At 44.1% G+C, this 27,471-nt stretch overlaps 1 long non-coding RNA gene across 15 annotated transcripts in view; it reads left to right on the top strand.

Annotated features, from left to right (window-relative positions):
* LOC132598216 (uncharacterized) overlaps positions 1–27,471 on the top strand; it is a 66,344-nt gene that overhangs the window by 6,889 nt on the left and 31,984 nt on the right. For 8 of the 15 annotated variants that reach the window (XR_009566125.1, XR_009566114.1, XR_009566121.1 and 5 more), the window contains exons 2-5: positions 20,921–21,020; positions 21,354–21,564; positions 23,171–24,931; positions 25,836–25,970. This is a non-coding gene — a long non-coding RNA (uncharacterized lncRNA). Of the gene's footprint in view, positions 1–18,297; positions 18,366–20,920; positions 21,021–21,353; positions 21,565–23,170; positions 24,932–25,835; positions 25,971–27,471 lie in introns of those variants that run through there. The other 7 variants (XR_009566117.1, XR_009566118.1, XR_009566124.1 and 4 more) reach the window with 7 other exon arrangements.

Consider the following 27,471-nt stretch of genomic DNA (forward strand, 5'->3'; position numbering starts at 1 on the left):
CCTCGGGGCCCGCGGCTCTGCGTCTGGAAAGTTCGTCCCTCGCACAGCCCGCTCCCTCCTCTCACCCTTGCCTTTAGCAAACGGCGTGGGATCGTGTGTCACCCTCTCCCTAGCCACCCCCAAAGGTGTGGGCAGATTGCAAGAGTTGCTGCTCTGTTATTGTTTGTCAAACAGGCCCTTTCTCTTGGGAGAGGGGCGAGGGGCATGTGGCGGATCCCGGGCCAGGATTACATTAATCAAAGCATTATTTCCCCAGAGAAGCCGAGCACAAATGAGAGTAAATCCTAATAAAATTGGATCGCAGAGAAATGGTACGCTTTAAGTAATCTGTGCTGCCTGGTAAAAAATCTCACGTTTATAAGATGTGGGTCTTAAAAAAAAAGTCTGCACACCTTTGGCCTTGGTTGCTGGGTCCGTATCGATCGGGACGGGGGACAGTCACCACCCCAAGCTCAGGTGAACTTCTGAAGTGAGAAAGGGACGTGGACACCCCGGAGTCCGAGGTTCTATTCCAAGGGTACTCTTGGCCCGGGCGCCCCTCTGGAGTATTTGCAGAGGCCCTGGGCCTGATCGAGACCCCTCGGTGCCCTGCGAGGACACGGACTCTTCCTCTGGGATCGTGGCTCCACCGTCCTCCTCTAGCGAAGCTGCAGGGCGGGCAGTCCCCGTGGGTGGCGGCGCGAAGCCCACCGGGCGGGCGGCGGGACTGCCAGGTCTCCCCGGCCCCCGGCCCAGGGCCCGCCCGAACAGGAAAGGGGGTGACTGCTGGGGAAGCCGGGGGCGCGGCTGGCCGGCGGCACTTCTGGTACTTTCAGGTCGTCCCAGCCTGGAAGCAGGCTCGCACTTCGTCCGCCTCCGTCCCCCAGCTGGTAGGAAACTTTCCGATGCCCGGCGCGGCCGTGCGCTAGAGAAGAGCTCTGCTCCCCACCCAGAGCTCCGAGCAGGCAGGCAAAGCCCACCGGCCAGGAGGAGACCTCCCCGGCCAGCTCCCGTCCCCCTCCGGCCGCGGGACACGAGAGCGGACTAGCTGGTGACAAGCGGGAAAGCGCCGTCCCCGTCCTGCGGGCGAGCACCAGCCTCCGGACTCCGCGCGACCTTCCAGAGACGCGCGGCCGAGACCGCTTCCGCGCCGGCCTCGCGGCCCCTCCTCCGCGCCAGAGGCCGCGGCCCCGCGAGGGCGGCGCCCCCTGCAGGCCGGCGCCGGAGGAGCCACCGCGCCGCCCGCGGGTGGCCGGGCCGCGTGGGTTTCCCGCGCTGCCCACGGCCGCGCCCGGCCCGCGCGCACGCGCACAGCCAGCGCCCCCTCCGCACGCGAGCTGCCGGCGGAGGGGCGGGGGGAGAGCCGGCTGGAGGAGGGCGCAGGAGGGCGGCAGGAGAGCCAGGGGTGGGGTGGGGATCGCGCCGGGTCACCCCTCCCTGGCCTTTCCTGCCCGCTCCCGACCCCTCTCGGGTCGGCGCCAGGCAACCCCGGCCGGAGTCAGCGGCCGCGCGCCTCGTTCCCGGCCCGCGGGCTCCGGAGTCCCGGGAGCCTCGCTGTCCGCTCGCCGGGCAGGGCCGGGCGCCCGGAGGGGCTCCCCTGCGGAGCGGCAAGGAGAGCGGCTTGGAGCAGTGTACCTGTGCGTGTGTGCAGGTGCGATGTGCGTGGTGCTGTGTGTGTGTGTGTGTGTGTATGTGTGTGTGTGCGCGCGTGCGCGGGTGCGAGGGCTGCGTGCGTGGGCGGCGTGCGTGGGAGTGCGGTGCGCGCGCAGGGCAGGGCAGGAGGCGGTGAGGGATGCTCTGGTGCAGCTGTGAGATCTAAATCTGCCACCTAGAGCTCCTCCGCCCCCCCACGCGGGCGTCTCCTTTCTCCACCTTCCATCCCCTCTGAGCCCCAGAGAGATCCCTCTTGGGGTCCCGGCATGTTCATGGATCCCCCGGACTCACGTGAGCGAGGGTGAGCCGAAAGGGACCGTGTCCGCTGAGAAATGCGACCAAGAGCCTTTCCAGGCTCCTGCCTGCCCTTGAGACGGGATTTCACCCACTGGGAAGCCACGTTTCAGGGGCTTGTGTATCTGCTTCCTCTCGGTCTTGGCCTTCAAAGGGGCTTGCGTGGAGGTTGTTTTTATTATTTTGGGAGGCATAGGGTGGAGGTAGGAACCAGTTGAAAATCACTTTTGTGGGTCTCTTTAGCTGACCTGCCAGCCAGTTTGCGGGCTCCTTTCCAGTGATGGGAATTTTTTTTGGGGGGGGGCGGGGAGTGCAGACACCCACACCTTTTCAGTTCTGAAATAATGACTCTCCTTTCCTCCAATCTCTGATTTTCATAATTTCATACAGAACAGGGCTGTCAGTTATCTCTTATTAGACAAGAGGAAAGCAGCCTAATAGAAAACTTGGGCCCAGTGAAATCCCTCCTTCTTACAACATCAACTAGCCTATCCAAGTTGTTCAACTCTCAGGGGAAACACGGGGCAGAGGGAATTCAGAAAAGGCTAAATATTTCTCTCCATCACTGAAAATAGGAACCCAGTTGCCCACCTGTAGTTTTGATAACGTGACTTTCAGAGGATCCTAAAAATAAACTTTATAGATACTTTGTGTCCTCTTTTGTTCTAATGTTTGCATCTGGGGATTTTCACTAATTTGGAAACACCATTGGTATATATGTTTTTGCTTCTTGGATTTAAATGGACATTATGTGGTTTAACTCTTAGCCACAATTCACTATAAGACCTCCTGTTCTGGAGAAAGGCTCTGAGTGAAATTTACTCACACTCACCTCAAGAGACCCTCACCAGCTAGTATCTTGATACTATTTCCATCACTCCTTTTCATAAGATAATGTGTAGACAGCTAAATTTTGGTAAAGAAGGTTAATGGTAAAATGTCAATGTTTAACAGGATGAGCTTTTGTCTTTGGATTCAAAGTTCAGCTTTTCTTTGAATTATTTATCAAGCTGTTTGCCCATAGGCCTTCCTAAGAGAAGGGCAAGGTGAAGGGGGGGGGAACCACTCATTTATTTGAAGCATATGTTGACATAAGATTAAAAAACTAGCCTTTTGGAAAACAGTAATAAGTAAACCATGTCTATAAACACCCACCTTTGGGACTGTGAGAAAAAGCAAACCTAATTACTTTCGTAGAAAACAGCCTCAGTTAACAGTTAACTAAAATATTGTATGACAGTCCCTTGGAAGCTCCTCCTCCTTCAGTATAGGACCCTTTGGTAATATACACATATTTATACATGATGTAAATATACATATGCACGAGGGTAGATGTTTATGTACATAACATAACAAAATATATACATACCCCAACTGAATACATTTGCATATAACATGCCCATGTGTACTATACCAAACTTCAACGAGTAACAATACATTCTATAACAGATAGTCCTAAAATAAGAGGAAGAGTGAGTAAATCTTATGCCTATTGAAAAAAATTTCAAAATTTCTTTTGAAATCTGAATTGCGCCAGCTGTAGATGACACCACAGGAGTCAGTTAAAAAAAATCCACGCACAATATTAATATTTGCAGCACGTTCCACTTAAAAATACTATAAACGACTCATTTTACATAAAATAAAAAAGGGCACCATACGTTAGAATTTAAAATATAAACATTCTATCTAAATTCAGGTACTTTTCATCTTTTTTTCCCCTGCAAATTAAATACTGTTGTCTTCGAACAAAAATTCAATTCGGCACACAATGGAAAAGAGCATTAGTTTTATTTTCCATTCTGCTGTAAGGAAAACATTTTTTAAGTAGTTTAATTCTGTGGGCCTTTATGTCATTAAAAGACATTCAGTAGTCTAGTGATAATTCCAAATGGAAAAGCAAGTTGGAGGCATATGTTTATCCTTGAAATGATTTGTGTAATATGGGATGACATCTTACTTATTTGCCTCTTTTTACATAGTATTTTGAATCTCTGCATTTTCAAAGACTTTTTTTTTGGTTGAAATAAGAATTACAGTTAAAATGAATACATTGGCAAGAATCCAAATGCCTGTTCACGCTGAGCAAATGTAAAGAAATATTATACCTGAAGGTTATGCTTGAAAAGTTATTTGTCCTCATTGATAAAAAGAATCAAAATGATAAAGTTTTGAAATTTTCTTGAGGACCGTGATAGGAGCTCTCTCATGTAATGAGAGTTATTTTTACTGATATTACAAAATATTTTGTTGGCTTTCCTATGTTTATGTCAACGTACATTTCTTTGCTGAAAAACATACACGGTGTTTATGATGGTATTTATTCCCACATGTAATTTATTGCTTGTTTATTTCAGAGTATTTCAAAGACTGATGACTCATCGGTGGTGTCTAAATATTAGTGATGAGCTTGTGAAAATAAAAATCAGTTTAGCCGAAGTGCTTTTTGAGGTTTGTTTTTTAATTTCTTAAAAAAATTAAAACGATGGAAATACCACAAATGAAAAAATTTTAAAAAAGAATAATCCTTGGAAAGAAGTAAAAACATTTTACTCTAGATGGGGTTTAAAATCAACTGTAAAAATAAGTTAGTCTTTTATTTTAGAACGTTTTCTATCTGATGGTGTGGTATGATAGGAGACATAGGCTATATAATGATCTAAAATTGCACAACGTGAATTAAAAAATTTGGATAAAGAGTCATTCACTCCAAAATGTAAAAGAATCTTTTCTGTCGATTTAATTAATGAAGTGAGTAAAGGACTGTTTTAGTAAGCTCAAGTTACGTATATAGAAAGACTTGTAAGAATAAATACTTTGGTGTTCTGTGGCCGAAAAGCAGACAGAACTATAATATAGCAGATAAAACTCCCTAGAATGTAGACATCCAAGATCCAATTTTTTAAAAATTTGTCAGTTACAGAAAAGAAGGGAAAAAGCTTATTAACTCAGGGCAACTATAAGATGTTGACAGATATCAAGTTTCATAGCCAACCAGGCTGTTAGAAAACTGCTCAGATGTCGGTGGAGAGCAAGTTACTCTGTGAAACCAGTTTCACAGTGAATTATCTTCTTAATAAATTTAAACTCCAGCTTCATAGACTAACCATTTTCTTCCTCTCTCCTCTACTTCCTCCCTCCCTCCGTCTCTGCCTTTCCTCCCCCGCCTTTTTTTTAAGTCTGTAAGCAGTTGGGTGAGACTGCTTTAGTGAGGTTCTGAACGACACCCAGGGGGATTTCAGGTACTCAGCCTCACTGTTTAGACACTGTTAGTGACACACATCGAGGTGAGATGTATCTGTGCTCTCTCAAAACATTTATTTTCTTTCCTCATCCAACTACTAGCATCTTTTAAAGAGAAAACCAGGCAATGTCTACCAAAGGCAAAATAAATCAGAGAATTTAATTAATTATTTGAAGAATTCAGGCATTGCTCCTCTTCCTTCAGCCTAGCTATTAAGAAAAAAAAAGAGAGAGAGAGTGAAATTTGAACAGTCTAGATTGGCTATCTATAGTGATTAAATTTGTAAGCTAGCAACAAGTTCTAGAAGATCTTGCTTGATTCCACATTGTACCGCTGGAACACACACCTGAATGGACCTCCAGGTGAGGCAGTTACTAGATTTAAATAAAGAGAGTGGAGGGGGCTGACTTTCCAGCTTCGTCTGAGTACATTGATTGAAGTTATTAGATAATTGTTCACCTTTCTACTTAGCCCCATGAGAGGAGACACACACATATTGTAAAATAAATTAATGTCAAATAGTCCAACTGGGATTGCTGAAGTTATTTACATTTAGCAATGGATTAAAATGTTAGCATTATACATTTAATAAATTAGAATCTTGTACGCTCTGACTCGCAAACATCTGCTGAACACGTTTTCAAGGGTCTTTTAGGGAGGACAATTTTCTCTGTATAATTTGAATTCAAAGGTGCAGTCCCTTTACCTTCTCTGTGGGACAAAAATATGAGAGGAAAATGTTATGTATTGTAGGTGGTAATTAGTCCATAGACTATTTTAAAGTAGTCTTTGGTAGAGTAGGATAAGATTTGGGTTTAGTTTAGAGAACATTAGTAAACCTTAATTACAGGAGATTTTTAAAAAGATATCTAGTTGCAAATATTATTTGAAAAATAGCACCTAGAATCTATATTAATGAGCTTTGCTTACTTTCTCAAAAATTTCTGGAAAATGATGTCACTACATTTTGCATTCATCTAATTAAACAACTGAAATATTGTTCTAACACATAAGCTACTCCAAGAACAAATAAAATGTATGCCAGACAAAAAATATTGCTGATTTCATATTTGCTGTAATAACAAGAGGGAGTGGCCAGGTGAAAACTATAGGTGAGTAATGCTTTATATTTATTTATAAAGTTGTTTTCTTACACTAACAGAAATTATGAAAACGTGTGATAATCTTTTGACATTTTTCATGATTCCTACTTCTAGATGCGCCTAAAAATAGGGAAATACTTAGAGCTTTAATGTTTGCTTGCACAGAAGGTAAACATCTAGAAAAATGTAATGAATAAGTGAATGAAGGATATTTAACAACTGGGCAGTTAAACCTAAGATTGTACTTTTGCTATTTACAATTACTAGTCTAGTCATACTACCCTATTTTTTCCTTGAGCCTCCAAAAACTTACACAACGCGGAATTATTACAGAATCACTCATTATTTCTCACCCCAGACCCTTTTCAATGAAATAATGCCATCCACTGAAGATTTATGGCAAAACAAGATAATAGACTCATTATTGGGAAGTTCTCCTGTCATAAGAATTTACAAGATTTTTTGGAAATAATACCTCTAGGGATATCTATTTTGCTTCCTTTTTTTCTCATTTTAGAGTTAAGGCCTAATTTTCCATGTTGGCCATTGATCATGGTGGAGGCTGTTCAGAGGTAGCCATGTAATTTCTTTATCTTTCACCTGCAAATTACACACATTATTTTGCAGCTCAAAATAAGCATTCCCAATGAGTTGCATTCAGTAAATGTCTTTCACAGCATTAGTACAGAACTGAGGTACAAAAGAATATTAATCTAATACATTCCAAAATTCAAATACTTGTGATTAATAAGCATTATTATCTATAAATAAGGCCCTAATGATACTTTGGCAGTGTTGTAAACACAAGAATCAGAGGCAATTACTGTCATTATTGTTCAGCAAGTACTTCCCATGAATACCAAATGGGTATTGCTGTCCAGCTACTTGGCAAGTAAGGTTCCCATAAAGAAACAGCTGTTGTCCAATCAGGACTGGCTACTGTTTACTGCCCTTAACCCCAAATGCAGGGTCCTTAAAGAAAGGAAAAAAAAAAAAAAAAAAAAAAAACCCAAACCCAAGCCATCAAAAGAGTTTTGATGCAATTAAAAAAATATATCGTTTCTAATAAATATAAAAGCATCTTGAAAATAGTGCTGTTGTGAAGTACTGACGTCGGTAAATTGGATACATTAGCAACCATTGTGTTCGCGAGAAGGAAAGGTCTCATTTGTGAGGCTCTAGGCCCAGTGTGATGAGCTGCCCTGGAAGTAAAATCAGTGGACAACGAAAAATCAACGGCAACAACATGAATTACCCTTCAAAGAGCATGGGCTTGAGCACGTCCTTACTTTTTTACCTTCCTCAGTCTACACAGAGCTCACCCCTCTCTATTAAACAGGACCAGCCCACCAGACCCAACTCTAAGTGGGGTGTGTGTGTGTGTGTGTGTGTGTGTGTGTGTGTGTGTGACCTGCTGCAGTACCAGTAAAGTAAGTTGCTCATGTTCATAGGAAACCGGACACAGTCACGCATGCGCTCTGCCCTCCGGCTCTTAGAAGTCAATGCCGGACCGGCTTTGGCTGTGTCCATGAGCTGATTTTAGCCTGCAGTCAATTCGGTGGCGCTGGTTAAAAGCTAAGTTGGTTTTTGTGGAGAGGGGAAAAGTTTCATATACATTTTCCTAAGGGATACATGCATTTAGCATCAAATGTAGAGCTGTCTATTTTTAAATTTTCTTGTGCCAAGCCTTATGCTTTAAAGATGTTATAGGTATACAGTGGGGGTAGGGTAGCATTGAATTGGTTTCCCAAGGCGTCGGAGAAACTTAGGAGGGCTTGGGTGGCAGCGGAGTAGGTGATGCGGAGGAAACCACCGTTGGCAGTCAATTTGCGCGAGGGTGTGGTCTTTATGGAGCATGCGCCGTGCACCCGCTGGAGGTACAGACTCTCCACGCCCAACCTCCGACAGACACCTGGGTACCAGCGCTTCAGGTTTGATAGGGCTTCCCCTCTTGCCCTCAGAAAACTGAAACAGCCGGGATTCCATTGTCCTCCCAGTAAACTGGGAGGGCGACCAGGTAGAGTGTCAACCCATGAGGTCCTTCTGTCCTTCTGAAAATGTTCTTGCCACCGTCGCCTGGGCTTTGTCATGGGAGCGAGGTAGCCACGCTTGGGGATGCAGGTGGCTGGACTCCAAAGCTGTTGCTGATGGGAAACAGTGGATTCTAACCCGGGACCTGGCCACCCTCTTCTCTCTCCCCTCTTCTCTCTCTTCCGTTTTGAACTCCTCTGCATGGGCTGGAGGGTGAATGGTCCACCAGGACTCATCAGCTTGTGTTCATCTCTGATTTGGGGAAGATGAGAAAAGGTGAGCTCTTCCAAGCAAATCTTTTCTCGTTTTCAAGCGTATAAAGACTCAAAAGAGAATTTCTATGACAACAACAGTAATAATAAGAACCACATGTTACTAAGGACTTACCATGTACCAGGCATTGAAACATGGACCTTGTGTGCATTGTCCTAGTTAAGCCTCTAAACACCCCTTGAAATGCAGCCTGTATCCCAGTTGGACAAATGAGCCAACCGAGGCTTCCAGGGGCTAAGTTACCTGCCCAAGGTCCCGGAGTGGTGGTACCCAGTTCTGAACTTTGGTCACGTCTCTTGGAGACAAGGTGCTTTTACTAGTGATGCTTTACTGCTTTGCAAATTCTGGGACCCTGCTGCTTTCTCCCCTTCTTGGAGATCCCCAGATGTCCCCTCTTTGGGGCCACCTCTGTGCTGGCTTGCAAAGCTGTCCTGTGACATTTGTGAGTGCAGCGTCCCCAGCAGTCTCACGTCAAAACCAGGATGGTGGGCTTCCCTGGTGGCGCAGTGGTTGAGAGTCCGCCTGCCGATGCAGGGGACGTGGGTTCGTGCCCTGGTCCGGGAAGATCCCACATGCCGCGGAGGGGCTGGGCCCGTGAGCCATGGCCGCTGAGCCTGCGCGTCCAGAGCCTGTGCTCCACAACGGGAGACCACAACAGTGAGAGGCCCGCGTACCGCAAAAAAAAAAAAAAAAAAAAAAAAAAAAAAACAACAAAAAAACCAAAACAGGATGGTAAAGGCTCTTGGGACCTCTGTGTACAGTAGTACCATACTGAGCCCCGTCTCCCAGCCCTCCGTGATCATGAGGGCAGAATAAGGCTCCGTAAGACTTCACGGATTCACCAGAAATGAGTATTACAATTCGGTTTGGATGCCCCATTAACACTGAGGCATGGCAGGTTAAGGGGCATGCGTGTGTATCTATAAACCTTGCACTAAATAGACAACAGTAGTGTGTCTGTTCCTCTGTATCCGAGCACCCTGGGGAGGAGGGTAACCTACTGATGGGAAGGGCCATCCCTAAACGTGATGTTGGCTCTGAGTCCGGAGATGTCTCTTCTTCCAGGCTGACGGAGGAGCTCGCGGGGCCGCTTCGCTGCTTCTGCTCCTCTCTCGGCTCAGCCCGTAAACACCTTCGCAGGGACCATGCGGATGCCTTGCAGCCACAGGCAGAGCCACTGTCTTTAACCTTCTCACCGATCCGGCATCATTCGGAGACAAAGGAGCTGTTTCAGGCGAGCCCGGGATCAATCAGCAAGGCTGGACTCTGTGCCTCCCCGGGGAGCGCCTTGCATCTGGGCCACGGAGCAGAGTGTGCAAGCCTGGTTCCCGGCGAGAGGGAAAAGATGGGGTTTTGTTTGGGGTCCAAGAGGAGATAGAGTCGGCTGTGGAACCCTGAGAAACACAGGTGCTCCACTTGTGACCGTGACATCAAGGTTGAAAAAAGCTCTGCAATGATTTCATTCCAAAGGAAATCTTCCTTGCTGCCACGGGTCCCCAAAGGGCAAGATGTCATTTGTAAAGGTCAAAGTGAAAAGGTTACTTGGCTTTTAGAAAATGACTTTCACCAAGTTATTAATTAGTTATTAGTTAATTAATATGCTGCCTCATTCCAAGAAAGAATTTGCGACAGTTTATAAAAATATGTGACGGGGAAACTAATTTGGGGAAAATGAGGCAGGTGAGGTCAGCATATACTGATACCTACCCTCAAATGCTTACTCTGTTTAGTGATGTTAGGAAGTCATGACGTGAGCTAGGGTTTGCTTTCTCCACAGCAAAAAAAAGAGGAAAAGAACAAAAAAAGAGTTTTACAATAAGCTATCAATCTATGTTAACTTTTATTTTAAAAAGGCACTCTTTTCAAGATGAACTATCAACTACATCTGACTTGAATGTATTTCCTAAACATCTTTGATATAATATCTAACCTCCAAGAAAATGTTCTGAAAAGAATTCACTACACTATCTTTTGTTTTAAAAATGAAAAAGCTAATCTTGAGTCCGTTAGGATTTTACATTGGTGAAAAAGTGTTATGATATTCTTTGACAATTTTTAATGCTAGCAATTGGCATTTTACTTCCTATGTTTACTTCCCATAAGATAATTTGACACTTTGCAAAATATAGATCACGTCTGCTTCTTCTCAGTAAGTCGCAGGAAATCAATAGGTGATATATGTTTTGCTGTTCCTTCTATTTTTGGTTTAGGTAGTCAAGAGGCAGGTAGTGTAGAGAACTCAGGAAGGTTCCGTATCTTCAGGGGTGTATAAATTCATGCACAAAGCCACAAGTAGCTTAGTGGCGTGGCTCCCTCGTGCCACCTTTCTGGTCTCAGTTTCTCGTCTATTAAATCAGGGCATGGGATTTACTTGATCTCTGAGTTGCCTTCTAGTCATAAAATTCTGTGTTTTGAATTTTCTGTCATCCTGAGGATCCATTAATGTAAGCATGATTTTTAAATGTCTAGTTATATTTCAATTGATACAGAACTTGCATGGAAAGGAGATACAGGGCATGCTATTATGCAGTGTAAATCAATAAAATGAAAATGTATCCATTGACAACATTTGTATTTTCACCTGTTACAGAGCTGTGCCATCTCTTTGAATACAATACACTTTTATGCCCCATTAAAGCATGCTTGACATAGCTTTCAACTACTTGCAAATGCTGAGAAGTTGAAAAACATAACATTTACAAAAGATACATCTGGTGCATATTTACATGACTTGGAATAAGGAATCATTTAAATACTGCTGAGCCATCTCCATATTAGGAGAAACGATATTCCACGTCCATATGTGAAATCGGTAGTAAAATACATGTAGGTTTAAATTTCTCTTAGGCGTTTTTTTTTAACTTTACACATGTTAGAAATATGGAACTATTGATTAGGGCTCAATTCATCTATCTGAGTTGTTGGGATTGCTTTCTCCCTGAATTTTATAGATTACATCATGAACTCTAGTTTCTATTCTAGAGGAGATAAGTTTTGAAAGGGGTTGAAAGTAGGACTTTCTACTAAGAAAATTTGCTTCTTCAGGTATAGGAGTTCGTAACCTGGGGACCGTGGGCCCGGTAACATCCAGAGGCAGGCGTCAGAGGCTCTGTGACCCTCCTGAGTTTCTATGCAAACACTGGTGTGTGTAGATATGCAGATCATCTTTTTTTTTCCCCCTTTGGAAAAGACCTAACTTATATTTGTATCTCAAAGAGATATGGCCCTGGTGTAGTAGAAAACTTAGAATCATAAGAAATACTTGGGGTTACCCCTTACTAGCTGTTGGACCCACCTTCTGCAGGCCTTACCTGTGAAGTAAAAGGATTGTACCAGATAATCTTAGATGCCCTTTCCAACACCAGCATTCTCCAGGCAGAAACTTACCTCCATCTACCTAAATGCTTCAGCCACCAGTGCCCTCAGCATCTGTCCTATCCTCTACGTTCCTTTTTAGGTTGTAATTGTGGAGTTTCTGCATGAAGTCTAGGTGAGTCTATGCTGAATAGTGTGCAGGGCTGCATACATAGCAAAGCTGGGGAAAAAAGCACACCTACAAATTGTACAGCTCTTCTAGAATGCCATGTGGTACAGCATATGAAATATAACTTGTACCCTGCAGCTCACACACACACTTTAATTAATGTTATGGGCTGTGCTTTAAACTGAGAGAAGTGAGAAAATCAAGGTTAAGGATGCTCTATTCTTTACTATGTAGAAGGAAAAAAGAGACAGCTATGTAAATGAAGGGTTTCTCATCTCCTTGTCAGTTTCTTATCTGTTGTCAGTTTGAATGATTTCTAAATCAGAAGAATGCTGAAGATCTGTTTTCCCATCAGTTTTGAGCCTAAGGAATTTGGAGCTGGAGTTCTGAGCCAGGAAACAGTCCTGTTTTGAATTCAGAGGCTCTACTGCTGAGCACGGATGCCAGGCTGATGATAAATTCCAAGAGGTTCAGCTTGATATTTCAACCCCAAGGTCAGAGAGAATTCCTTGGAGTTGGGCAAATGAAGAAAGTGAGTGTGGCCGGGGCGTCTCCAGCGGTCGCCCTGGGAGAGGAGCGCCTCACCAGGTTGTGGCGATGTGGTCAGCTAGGAGAGACGCAGTAGAATATTGTGGTAATGGGCACCGCTGGCCTCAGGCAATATGGTAACTCTCAATTTCTATATATTTCACATGGCGTAGCTCCAACATCAAGAAGGCTTCCTAAAATTTTCACTTTGTAGTTAGTGATTATGGTACCATGTAGACCCAACCTCCGAAGCTGATATGATCTATTGTGCAAAAATTCTTCATTTGAGAGGTATTTGTTGGACAGATTCTCTCAGGTGTATTTATTTATTTTTGAGCCCTTAAGATGGATTATGACAGTGTGGGCTAACTCCACACGCGTGCTGTACACCAGATTCCAACCTCAGAGGCTGGCACTCACCCCACCTTTCTTTCCTCTCGTTCCCCAGATATTTTTCTGTATTGCAGATTTATTAACAAATCATTCAATACAACAAGAGGTGATGACTTTTTCTGAGTTCAAACCCCCAAAAGAGACAATTTTTCCGGGGGGTGGTTTGAAAGGGTCCTCTAGCGAGATGTCTGTGGTCATTAACTTCATATGAAGTCTGAAATATCACATACGTTGTGATGTATCCTAACGACACTAGGAAATCTGGGCACCTTGGGATTTATTTACTATTAATTCGTCTTTCTAATGGTTGACGGAACTTTTCATGACCAATTGAAATGATAAAAAAAGGAGACATGATTAAGGATTGAAATATCACAGACCAAATTTCGATGAGGAAATAGACAAAAATGTATTTTTTCCTAAAGGATCATAACTGTAATGTTCCAAAGCATCGTCAAAAGCAGAACTACACCCTGCACTGAATGTCTTCTGAAGCAATTGAGTTATGGCTCTGCCCCTTACCGTCGTTCACCTTGATGGAAAGATGCTTTGATTCAGCCTGCGTCCCAGGCAACCCTAGGAGGTGGGAGGTCCGAGTCAGTTTGGGCAGTGATGTCATGTTTTCATCTCCGGAAGGAAGGAAAATAAAAGACTGCCAACGTTCGACGGCATTTTGTCTACCTTGGAAGAGATCTGAGTGACCAAGTTTTGTCCCCTGGAGTTCCGTGTTCTGCCACAGGGAAGAGCAGGCACGCCGGGCTTTGCTAAATGACATTTGAGCTTTCTACCTTGGCATATTCTCATGGGAAAACCTCTGAGCGCACGGATAAAGCAACCACAGTAAAACTGAAGGGCGTGCTGTCGATGACATTAGCTGGTTTAGGTTCAGTATAACCCCGTCCATCAACAGTGTATCTGTTTATTCGTAGGCGTTAACACTATTTGAATTCCAAGAAGAAGTGAAGTAAAGTGTGTCTACAGCTCCTTAGAAGAAACTGCCTTACAGGTTGAAAGGATCGTTACCTCCTTTCAACGGGAGATCCTGAAATGGAAGGTGACAGAGAATAAACAAACGAAAAAAGATCTCTGACACTCCCTGTGATGCTCCTTATTCAGACTTTCCCAAGTCCCTTCCCTAAGTCCTGGGCGATCCTGCTGTACTTAAGTACCTACCTTATTTTGATTTGGAAACCTCATTTGTTTACAATGGTAATTTGGGAGTTGGATAGCGTGATTCAGACTGGGGATAGAATTCCACCTTGGGGAGGTTATGCATTTGCACAGGTGAGAACTGAGATCCTCTGCTGGGGTTTCTAGTCTGGGGTCTGCCTAGACAATGTTTTCTTCTGTCTCTTGAACCTTATTTATGTCTGTCTGTGAATTCCAGAGCAGTATTGCTAAGTAAATATGAAACAGGCACCTGGATGGGGAAAAATATCGTTGTTCAGCCACCTCACTTCTCTCCAGTGAAGGCACTGAGGCCAGAAATCTCTATGATTCTTCTCTAGGAGTTATTTACAAAACACCACCGTGAGATTACAAAAATGACCAGGACAGTTTCCTAAACTATATTTTGCATTCTAGGATGGAAAGCATTATCATTTTAAATATAAAAATATTTCCTTTACTTACTAGTTGTTCTAAGAATACTATACATGGTCTTAAGTTTCCGCTTTTCCTCATGTTATCAACCAGGAAGGTTTTTTCTGATGGAAAAGATGATTAAAAGAGATCAGGAAGTGTGCCTTTTCAAGGTATGATTCTTCATAAGAAAAGGCATGGGCTACTAAATTATCAAGATAAAGTGGCCTGGGCTATTAAGTTATCCCTTCAAATTTGGGAATTCATGGATGAACATTCACTATGCAATACTGAAGATTCGTGTTATAGGTCCAGAATTTAAGAAAAACCATTTTGCCACTGATCTGCAGTGAGGGAGCACTGCAAATTAATTACTATTGAGGAAAGCGCATCGTGTGTCTATATCCTTAAACAGCTGGCCTGTGTGGACTGAAATGAGTGATAATTCAGCTATAAATTCCAGTTAAGTTGGTGAACCAGTTCACTCAGTAAACAAATTCATTAGAGCTAAGTTAAAAAAATAAATTGGATGGTTCAAGTAGATCAAAATCAAAGAATGCTATAAAAGAGTAGGGATGTGCCTCCCCAAATGATGACTATCTTGTGATGCCATTTGCAAAGAAGTGACAAAAGAGATTGCAAACATTTTTGTCAATTATTTGAGATGAACGTGTCCATTTTTGGGTGCATAAAGTAGGAAAGTAAGTGGAGAAAAAGACTAGCTAGAAACCTGGAGGTTTACACCAAAAATCTGTTTTAGAAACCTGCATGTGTTTTGAATATTAAAAGGCTTTCCTTTCTCTTCTTTCGGTTATGCTTTTTTAAGTAGCTAATGGTTTTATCGGCATTCTTAACCTGAGTCAGATGATTTGGCCCTTGATGATGTTTCTAGTGCCTCTGACGTCTGTTTCAACTTGTTTTCTAAGGAGGCAGTGTGTATATACTTTTATGCAGAAATAGTTTTGGCCATTTCAAACCCCTCAGTTTTAGGTTTATTTACTTTTTTCCAGTTTGCTCCTTGGATTTTCTTCCCTTTTGTCCTTACCCTCTTTTTAATATTTAAAATCAATCTCCCATGCCCACATTCGCTGTTCTTTGCTTTGCTCCGTGGTTCCCTTCTTTCCCAGTGATATTGCTGAATTTCTTCTCTGCCCCAGCATCAAGTTTCCCTCTCAATGTCCCATAGGCATCTGTTGACTGCCCTTTATCCCTGCATCCTTATCTTTTCCTGTTCTCTTTGCTTTTATGGATATGGTATGTTGTCTTCTTCACATAGATATTTCCCAAGCTATTAGAAATATCAAACCAATCTGTGTTGACAGACAACTAGTTTTTGTAGTTTTCATTTAGTTTGTAGGTGGACTTGCTCCCTAATTTCTTTTCCACAGTTGCTCAGTCCTTTCCTCTTTCTTATGTGCACAGATCCTGTCTTTCTTCCTCACTTGCCTTGGTGAGTCCTTGGTTGTCTGGTGGGCTTTGGTTCCATCGTGGAGATTTCCGCCAAGCCCACTTCACATGGGCAGTTTAGGACAGCCTCTCATCGGCTAAATAGATGATGCCTCCACACCCATCCTTTTGGAACAGACTTGGCTGGTCCCAGGAAGACACCCTAGGTGGGACATCGCACCGTGTACACGCTGAGTCAACAGACAGACAGTCAGGGTTCTGTCCGTGGCTCTCCCCTTGCCACTGTTGGTGTCGCCTTGGGTAAACACTGAATTCTCTGTGCCTCTCTGCATTTTTGAAGATAATAACACCCAACTCATAGGGTTTTTGTGTACTCGCAGCATTTCCAGTGTATGCTAATCCCCTCTGTACTTAGAGGTTGCAGAAAACTTAAAGCCTGTAAGTTCGACACAGCAGACACGCTAGATGTGATGGGAGAAATAATGCTGTGAATGTAGCACTTCTAGTGTTTCGAAGTATATTCATATCGTCCATTTCACTTCATCTTTACAATGACCCCGAGGGCTGCTGAGGACTCCAGTGCTCTCAACAGTGGCCCTCGTGGGGCCACTGTTGCCATATGATTCACTTGGGAGGAAAGAAATGCCCACTGAAAAGCCACGTGGATATTATGAAGGTAATGGGGACAAAAAGGTCGTCCTGAGTGTAGAAAATTGGAGCCATTCAGCCTCATAGAAAAGAGGAGTTTTATGTTTCATTCCCAAGTTCAGAGAAAAGAAAACCTTTCCTTTTCTTTCCTCTTTGCTGTTGTTGGCAAGACTCTGTAAGACGGCAACTCACATAGAAGGCACACACTGGGCCAGATTTTCAAAGAGCCTCTATGCTTTGCATGTGTTAGATTTTTTCATGCAGAGCTGCAGCTCTGGGTGGTGGGGAAGTTTGTGGGGTGGAGGGGAGGGTGGGCACAGATGGCTTTTCACATGTGCCACCTCACTTTGAATGAGGAAATGTACTAATTTTGTGAGACTTAGTTTTCTTAAAAGTAGAGTTCCTTAAGAAGGCTTATATCCTGAGCAGTGCAGTCTTTAAATGAACAGTTCTGCAGATGAGACACAATCTGGGTCTGTCTGGTGGACAGTGGTGCAAAGGTGCTTTATTGTCGGAAACAGAGCTCAGCTAAAGAGACTCCAAATTACCTTGCGGTCCGTGTGGATTACGGTGACTTCCAATTGCTTGCAGGTCATGTTATACCTTTTTCCTGGGCACTTTTTGCTAGGATAGACCTTTTCTAGGGAACGATTAAATGCCTCAGAGTTAGTGATTTGATAGCAGAGCCTTGAGGATTTGGTTTAGTCTCAGAAACATGTAGGTTCCTTCTTTCCCACATGACCACCAGTGACTTTGAACTCTCTTCCTTTGGCTCTTTGCTAGTTGTATCTGTTCAGATAGAGAAGGTTATGCTGTGGTAGAAAAAAACCATCAAAATCTCAGTAGCTTTACAGCAAAAAGTCTGTTTCTTTTTTTAATTAAAATTTTTTTTATTGAAATATAGTACAATATTGTGTTAGTTTTAGGTGTATAGCAAAGCGATTCAGTTATTTAAATATATATATATATATATATATGTATGTATGTATGTGTGTGTGTGTATTGCAGGTCTGTTTCTTGATTCCATTTCTTGTCCATTGTGGGCTGGAAGAGGTATCCACCAGCTGTAGATATTTAGGGACTCAGGGTGCTGGGGCCCTTCTCTGTACCTGGTCCCCCACGTGCCACAGCAGTGGGAAGGGGACCTGGTGAAGCTTGCCCTGGCTTCTACAGCTTCTGCCCAGAAGAGCCACCTGGCACTCCTCACATCTCATTGGTCAAAAAAGTCATGTGACCATGCCTGACTTCAAAGTAGTTGGGGCCATTCAATCCTACTCTGAGCACAGAAGGAGGGGAAGAGAAATGTAAATAAACCGCCTCTGACGACCTCCTCCTCGATTACACAAATCTACACAGGGGAGGGATTGCTCTATATTTACTGTAATCAGCACTGTCAGTGTGCATTTCTCTGCCCCAGACATTTTCGAGCCTTGCTAAAAAAGTGTCACGTGTCTCCACAACAGTCTCTATGCATTGACTGTTCTGCATCCTTGGACTCTTACGATACTTTGGAATGCTTTCAGTAACAATGATTAGAATGAAAATAATAGTGAAGAATAGAAAGTCACCCACAGAGAGAAATACACCTCTTAATCAGTTGCTTAAACTCCACTTCTTTTCTTTCTTTTGAAAGTGCCTTTCAAGTCTTTATCAAAGAACATCTTTGTGATCAGATTAATCAACAATTGATGGGTGAGGAAGCTAAGACTCAGAGAAGATAGGTAGAGACCTTTCAAATCTCTGATATGTGAGTTCAAGTGTTTAATTCATTTTCTGGGATTTGACTAATCACCACTCTCCCCTCACCACCACCACCCTCACCACCATCTCCATCACCACCACCACCCTCACCACCATCTCCATCACCACCATCACCATCACCACCATCTCCGTCACCACCATCTCCATCACCGCCATCACCATCACCACCATCACCCTCACTGCCATCTCCATCACCACCACCACCCTCACTACCATCACCCTCACCACCATCACCCACCACCACCACCCTCACCACCATCACTAGTACCACCATCTATCATTATAAACACAAATTTGTGTGACCCATATAATGTTTCTCTTCACACCATTATGGGAGCCATAACATTGGTAAGATTTTTAGTAATTTTGTTTTCTTTTTCTACATATTGCCTAATCTAGGAATTAAAAGGTCATGGAAGAAAGTGACAACTCAGAACTGTCTTCAGGACTGAGTTTGGATTAAGCCTATCTGTTACCCTCTTCAATTTACATTTTTTTTATTTTCATTTTCTTCCTGTGGTACTTTCCTCCTTGAAACTTGAAAGAGAACCAGAGCTAAAAAATGACATGCTCCATGGCCTCCAGGTCCCAGGAAAGGGCTGTATTACTGCAGCACTGACTTTAAGTCCTTTACCACAGACATCACTCAGAGATTAACAGAGTGCACAGGTGTGGGGAATTCCCTGGAGGTCCAGTGGTTAGGACTCTGCCCTTCGATTGCCAGAGGACCTGGGTTTGATCCCTGGTCAAGGAACTAAGATCCCACAAGCCACGTGGGGTGCCGCCAAAAATAAATAAATAAGTAAAGTGCACAGGTGTGGCTCGGGTTTCCAGAGATGAGGCTATTTTTCCCGCCATACTCTGCTCAGCAGCCAGCAGGGGAAGCTAGAAGGACCAGTCCAAAGGAAAGTGGCACAGTTACCCAGTGAATCAGAATGATTTAGCAGAATCATTGCAGTTGGAAGGTTTTACTTCATGAGTTTGCCTGTCTGCTCTGATTTGGGTGTGATGCTCTGGGCCTCTGGGAATAGTGTTCAGAGTGGGCTTTCTTTGGAGGTGATTCCATTGCCCACCGAGCCGAGGAGATGAACGTTCTGTCGTAGCCTCTGGCTTATGTGGGAAAGATGGCATCTTTGACCCTTGCCCGTGGCCTATGATTTGTGTCTTTAAACACCGTTGCTGGCTGAGGTAATGGTGGAGAGTAGAAGGAATCTGGCCCAAAGCTAAAGCCCTAGAGCTTTACCCGCCCCCGCCTCCCACCCCCCAAATATTAACAAAACAAGGATGTTATTAAATTACCAATCCTGGCTCCAATTGAACATATGCCAAGAATTCCATGCTTCCACCTCACATAATACATTTTATTTTTCTTTTGGGGATTTGTTTTCTGAATCGGTTTACTTCTTTGTGGCCCAATAATCACCACATGGAATTCTCTCCATCTTTCATCCTTCATCATTAGGAAAAAAACACAGTATCATTTTCTGGCAAGAAATAAATATCTCAAAATGAAAGACAATATTTAGTGACCAAAAAAAAAAAAGAATCCCTCAAGAGTACTATTTTTTCTGATGAATCAGAACTGGAAGTGATTAAGGGCTCAGTACATTAAAACAATGAACACTCGTGTTCATTCCTCCATTTTCATAAGAAAATCAAACATCCTCTTTTATGTAAGTGGGGGGCTACTTAACAAATCTTTTAAGTGAGCCATAGACAAGTGCATTGGCATGGTTTGAGGAAATGCATAGAGGAAATTAAAAATGTTTATTTTATTGAACTAATATTCCCTGCTGGAGATTAAAGTAGCAAATCGAGCCCACAACTGTAAGACAGATACTATTCAGCAACTGAGTGTCTATTTATTTGGTCCCTAACTGTCAACTTGAACTTGAGTAGAAGTTTTAAATTGTAACTTACTAAATGCTTACGAGAGTGTTCCTTGAATATAAAATTGGGTTGTTTCAGATTTTATTTTCATAAAAATATACCTCGTCTGATTTTATTTGGATTGGTGGATTTTTAAAAAACGTGTTCAGAATTGAAATTCCTGAGAATCTTTAGGGTGACTAAAATTTTGGTATGGTATAGAGAATTATGACTTTAAGATCATGTATGTTGATCATGCCAGTTTGGAAAGTTCCTTATGCCATTTTATAACGTATTTCATAAGGAAATATTTTTAAAGGCATTATTTAGAAATCAGGACTAGCTGTTTTCATTTCAGGCTGCTACCTCTTAGCTGTTTGAATCAGAGCATACTAGTTAAACTCGGCTGTGGCCAGTTGGATCATCAGTATCTTTTGCATGGATGTACAACTCTAGTTGTAGTACAACCTAATTTTTATTTTAGATTTATAAAGGAAAGGATATCTGGAATGAAGATGTAAGCACTGAGGCAGTCAGGAGGCAGATAGTAGCTACCATATTTAAGTTCCGATGAGCAGTTACTATGTCCCAATCGACTAAAGAATTTTGTGTCCATTTTCACGTGGAGACACTTACTATTTTGAAGTAACTATAATTATCATCATTTTACAGGTGAGGAAACTGACAACTCAAAGAAGATACTAACTTTCCCACCCACCGCCACTCCTCCCAGCTGGCAGGTGGCGGAGCTGGGCTGCTCTCGAGAGGCCAGGTTGGTTTTCTCCCCTGGAGGCTGGGATGCTGTGGGGTTTCCCTTGCAGTGGGCAGAGACCTGGGTAAAGATGGTCTTCAAGCTCCTGGGGCAAAAGGTGATAAGTGCAAAATGCAAGGCGGGCTTCCCATCCTCCCTCCCTTCATAGAAATTCTCCTGTACGACGTCCATGCATCTTCAAGCAGGCTTTTCCATGGAAGAGCTCACGTGGGCACGCGTTCAATTCAAGTCCCAGTGTGCTTTCCCCCAGGGGCTCTTTCACAAGGTTACAAAGACTGGGAAACTTGCCCATGATTATTAATATTTAAAAAAAGTTATTCTGGCTTCTTTCAGGGCCATATCAGTTTCAAAGATCGCTGTCAGGGTGCGAGCAACTGAAGTTGAAATGGCCGGAAAGCGGAAACTTTTCTTCAGAGTTGTACAGTTGGTGGAATATTCATAGAAGTGTAATGTGACACAGGATGCCGAGTCGGTGTCGAAACTTTGTTCCAAACCATATTTGCTATTTGTAAAACTGGTCCCTCAGGGACCAGCTACGGATAAGGTAAGGGGTGGGGGTGGGGGCTGGCTGCCGAGTGACTGAGACAGGGCTGCAGGAGGGGCTTCTGGCCACAGGAATTAGGATTCTCGGGAGCCAGGAGAGATCTGGGGTCCAGCCTTTCCCACCCTGGGAGGACCACCTCTGCCTCAGGTAGGGACACCTTTCCTTCATGTTGCCACGTAAGTTTTGTGCCTGAGTTTGAAACGTGAACTTTGGAGGAATTGATACAGTATCATTGTGCAGTTTTGCTCGTGGGGAAGTGACACCATTCGCTTTTTCCTTGAAAGTCTCCTGGTCAGGATGTTGATTAAAAAAATCTGGCGCCATGGACCCTGACCAGTGTCATCTCCCGATGCTGAAAGTATATTTTAAAACGAACCAAAGGTATCATCTACTGATGACCCAAATTTCCTTTCAAGAATTAACAAATCTCTCTCGTTTTTTTTTTCCCCCCCTAGGAACTCTATGCATCTGTAGTTAATCTAAGAATTAACATTTAGCAAATTACTGCCTCAGTGCCTTAAATGAAGTATGTGTCTGGTGGCTCTGTTGATTAGAGCCCCGTGCTAATGAGGTCACGAGTTCAGTCCCCAGGAGGGCTGGTTCACTTCTCCGTGGTCCCCCTCCGGACCCTGGCCACACCTCCAGAGGAACACTGGTCACAAGTGGCCTTCTGGGGAAGAATCAACACAAATTCTTCACGATTTGTGGGAAAAGACAACTCAAAGCAGATGCCTTGAGTTAACCTGGAATATGGCAGTGATCCCATGGGGTGACTAAATGGTACCCTAGGAGGCTGCAAAGACGTCCTACAGACTGTGCCAGTGCTATGCTTCCTGGGGTGGCTTCCGTGCTGGGAAAGCTGGCTTTGATGTGTGTGTGGCACTCTGTCCTGCAAGGAAAGGGGAGTGTTTTCTAGAAACAGTGAGAGGTGGGATGCCTCTTCAAGAGGCAGTCAGGGGGATGCTTTAGGGGAATTTGGTTGCATTTTCATTGATCACTTATTCAAAAGAGGGACCATTTGGGGCCTGCCAATTAGCGTCTGTCCTCATGCACCCCCGGGACCACTTTTCCTGTGGTCAGGACACGCCATCGACTTGTCTCAAGCTGGCAGTAGACCCAGGAGTGAAGAGCTTCCAAGGCATGGGGGATTCTCACACTCATGCATTCTCTCCATTTTTCACTCCCAGAAACCACTTTTTCAGGTCCAGGTTCAGTTCTGAAGCTAAATCTCGGCCAGGCGTGACTGGATGCACTGGTATCCTCTGAGGTCGTTTCTTGGGTTTAGGGAAGGATAATGCCTAGCGACCTCCAGCTCTGCCTGGTGACATTCCTGGTTGAAACCAGCACCCTCGCTGGCTTCCTCCTATTTACCAAGAATACATTCTCCACCTCTCTTTTAAAACAATTTTTAAAAATAATTTTGATTACTAGCAGGATGCTTTGTATATAGTAGGAGTTCAATAAATATTTGTCAGATGAATGAGTGAGTGGATGAAAGAATCAAATGTAGAATTGATTCCATTTAGAAAAAGGCAGTGTTTTTAACTTTATCATTTTCTTGCTTTTCTCTTTACAAAATTCTATGTGTTTATTAAAAATAATTCAGAAACTAGAGATGAGCAGAACTTAAGAAAATAAGATTCATCACCCGTAATGCCATCACTTGGAGATAGCCTTTCTTGACATTTTGGGGTGTGTTATATTTCTATCTATATGCATATCTATTATATGTATGGGATTCAGACAATGTGTATTATTGTGTAATTTTTTAAAACTTATATCCAGAATCTTTGCAAGATATTAAATATTCTTCTGTGTTATTATTTTAATTTTTTCAGACCATTTTATTCTATGACTTGACTTCAACTTAGCCGCCTGTTAAAACATCCCTGGAGCTTAAACTTTCTATGTAGCTTTATTTCCTTGGGATAAATTCCTACAAGAGGAATTGCATGGTTCCATGGTTTTCTAATTCACTATATGTTGGCAAGTTATCGGTTAGAGCAGTGCCACCAATACGTACTCCTACCTGCGATCGGTTAGTGTCCGGCCACACTCCTCCTTGGTTGAACGGTGTGTTGTCATTCTTCTATTTGCTAATCCGTAGGTAAAAAGTATATCCAAGTTCTTCCACTTTGCATTTCTTTCTTTAAAATTTATGTTTTTTTTACTCTATTGCACTCTTTTATATTTTAAAAATTAATTAACAATTAAAAAAATTTTTTTGGCTGCATCGGTCTTCATTGCTACACGTCGGCTTTCTCTAGTTGCGGCGAGCGGGGGCTACTCTTTGTTGCGGTGCACGGGCTTCTCATTGTGGTGGCTTCTCTTGCTGTGGAGCACAGGCTTTAGGTGCGTGGGCTTCAGTAGTTGCAGCACACGGGCCCTAGAGCATGCGGGCTTCAGTAGTTGTGGTGCACTGGCTCAGTAGTTGTGGCTCGTGGGCTCTAGAGCGCAGGCTCAGTAGTTGTGGTGCACAGGCTTAGTTACTCCGTGGCATGTGGGATCTTCCAGGACCAGGGATCAAACCTGTGTCCCCTGCATTGGAAGGCGGATTCTTAACCACTGTGCCACCAGGGAAGTCTCGAATTTTTCCAGTAGGTCATTGTTGGTTATGTATTTTAAATAGAGCAGTGTGTACATGTCAATCCCAACTCCCATAGTGAAACTGAATACTTTTTCATGTGGCCATTTTAACATCTTCTTTGCAAATTGCCTGTTAATGTTTTTGAAAACCCACATATTTGGGGGGCCAATATACGTACCCCTCTCTACTTCATGGACTATTGTAAGAATTAGTTGAAATAACCTATTTGAATATGTTTGAAACCGACACAGCAATACACAAATGTGTTGACCACGTTTATGACCTGTAGGGTGAGGGTCAGAAGGAATGGCCATCTGGAGACAAACAGGCTGAGTCAGTGGTACCCATGGAAGGCTTGGGCAGCTCTGCCTGCTGACGTATGGGGAGAGGCACCTGTGAGAAAGGGAAAGGGGCCTTGACCCTTTGTTACTGAGAGAAGGCCACCGGAAATAGACAAGGTCAGTGGCAATACAGGGGCTGGCAGCTCAAAATGTTGTTTCAGTTGTTACAACTAGTATAGGGTACTTCTCTAATTTGAAAATGATCAGATAAAGAAAAAAACAATTAAGACACTCCACCCTGCAGCAGGGTCGGCAATTCATGAGGCGACAGGAGCTGAGTTCTGGGCTGTCATGGGTGTCCGTGCTGACTTGGACAGAGCAGCCCCAGGGAGCCCTTGAGAGTCATACCTGGACCCTGCAGGACGCCGAGCTCACGGCCATCTCGCACTCAGATGACGGGGAAGCCGTGCCTCCTTGGCGAGCAGGACCCTGTGAACAGGTAAGACATTTCCCTGGCTGGAAGTAAACACAGGCCGTCCTTCCAGATCCAGTGTGCGTCACGGGCTGGCAGGGAGAAGGCAGGGCTTAAGGGCAGTGGGACGAACTCAAGTTTGTGCAGGAGGAGAAATGAGAGCTTTTCTTCTTCAGTCCAGCGTTGCCACTGCAGCTGATGATACAAAGTATCTGACTGAGGTTTTATGTTATTTTACACCAGGTAAAGCTTCTCTGAGGCAACACTGTTTCCTAGGACAGGGACCGTGCTAGGGCCTGGGGACAAAGCGGGGGACAGACTGTGATAGTCTCTGGCTTTCCGGAGTCTCAGCTGGGTTGGGGACGTGGACGGTACACGAGGGACCAAGCAAACAGGGAGAGTGTGGTCCATGGCAATGATGCCCCAAAGGAAATGGAAACGGGCAAGGATCAGGGCTGGGCCATTTTGGATTTGGAGGCAGTGCAAGGTCTTTCTGGGGAGAGCACATTTAAACCAAATTAAGAATGAGGAGACAGGCCAGCAGGTGAAGAAAGGCAGACCCAGGAGGGAGGAGGCGTCTCAGCCGTTCCATAGAGTGACAGCAGAGCAGTGAGCTGGTCAGGATGAGGTCTGAGAGGCCAGCAGGCATCAGATCACACCTGGCTTCATTCGTGCTTCATGTTTAGAAGTTTGATTTTACCCTAAGTGCAAAGGCAAGGTAAAGAGTGCTTAGAAATCCAACATCATAACGCCTTGCTGAAGCCTCAACTCAGCGTGTGTAAAGATTTGTTGAGTGAGCTCAAAATAAATAAACAAATTGATGTTCTGTGCTTGGAAAACATCCTGTTTTATTTTATTCTATTTTTAAGCTTTGGTTTTGGCTTCTAGTACATGAAAAATCACTCCCATTTCGATTTATTTTTGTTAAAAGGCCAAGCTTACAGGGATGAGAATAAAACGTCTGATGCTGAGAAACGTGCCTGAAATGAGAGGAAAGGTTGATGAGGCAGGTCTCCACAGCCTGGATCGTGTGGAGTGCTTTCAGAAACCGTCACCCATTGTACAGGTGAGAAGGCAGCTCAGAGACGTGAAGAGAGGTTTGGCAAGGCCACATCCTTGTGTGAGGTCCCGGGAACGCGTGTCTCTGCTCTGGTGAACTTTCCGTGAGCCCAGGGCAAATGGTGGCCACCACGGCCTCATGGAGTTGCTTGGGCTCCTTTCTGTGGCCTCTGGGACTCTTGCTGTAGGAGTTTGTGGAAACAGGAAGGATAAAGGATGGTCATGGGGGTTCTCGTTACTCCGTGGGGCACTGGGGGCCCGTGTCTGCTCATCAGGTAGACTAGAGACTCGGCCCCCTAACCTCCCTTTCTGACCACCGAGTGTCCACCTCTGAGGCCTGATCAGGGCTCCCACATCTTGAGGTTGGCGAGGCGCCCAAGGAGATCAGTGGAATTCCACCTTTCTCCTCCCATCCCAACACTTAAAAATATGGGCTGTGATGATTTTGGACGTGCCCCCTCTACACGTTGGCATCTGAGTCCCCTGTCCTCCTGGAGCCCTTGCCGGTCCTCCTCGTCTTCCTTGAACTTGTCTCCAAGGGAGTCTGCTGTGATCACTAACATCACCCCTATTATCTGAGGTCCACTGAGGTGTGTCAGGGCTTTGGGACAAACACGTGGTACTCAGCCCAGCTACTGTAGATCTGCAGCCACCTTGGGTTTCGCCTTTCCTGGCAGGATCCCACCGGGAACTCTTTGGGGCAAAACATTTCTTTTGCAATTTAATTGTCAGCGGGTGGGATACAGTATTCCCTGCCTGAGCTTGAATTGAAGGAACCCCTCATCTTCGAGTTCCAGCTCTTGAGAAGAATGGCAGCTGCTGGAAGATGTGAACTTGACATTTGAAATTGGCCGACACCTGGGAGTTAGTGTGAGGTAGAAAAACAAACAAGGGCTGTGGTGTTGGGTAGATGTAGGTTCCAGACCAGCTCTGCGCTTCCTGTCGTGCGGCTCTGGAGTAACAACTTGTACGATCTCTGTGAGGCCCATTTTTCCATCTTTAGAATGGGGGTAGTATAGTCTACCGCATAATATTTCGGTGAGGATGAAAAGAAGAGAATGAAAATATCTGTCACACAAGACATGCTTAAGAGACATTAGCTCTTATGTTCCTTTGCCCTCAATAATGTCATGAGTCCTTCCAAAAACAGAACATCCTTCAGGATAGAATCCTACCCATTTTTTGGCTGGCGGGACATCCGAAAGGACATAGGTGTCTTTGTTTGGTTTGTGGTAAGTTGACTTTGCACTTTAAAAGGGAAAAAAGGGAAACGTGTAGTCCCTCAAACAATGACCCCTTTTAAAGCCTACATTGGACTCCGATTTCAAAGAATATTCTTATTAACATAGTTCCTTACAAATGGAGTGCCACTCATCAAATATTTATAAAGAGTAGCCTGAGAAGCCAGTGTAGCGCTTGGCAAGCCTGGGGACATTTCCCACATGCTCTGTGGGACGGCGTAGGTAGGGGACACCCTTTAATTTTGTGACATGATTTGGGGGCTCCAG

Source organism: Globicephala melas, chromosome 12 (assembly GCF_963455315.2).
Source record: "Globicephala melas chromosome 12, mGloMel1.2, whole genome shotgun sequence".
NCBI lineage: Eukaryota > Metazoa > Chordata > Mammalia > Artiodactyla > Delphinidae > Globicephala > Globicephala melas.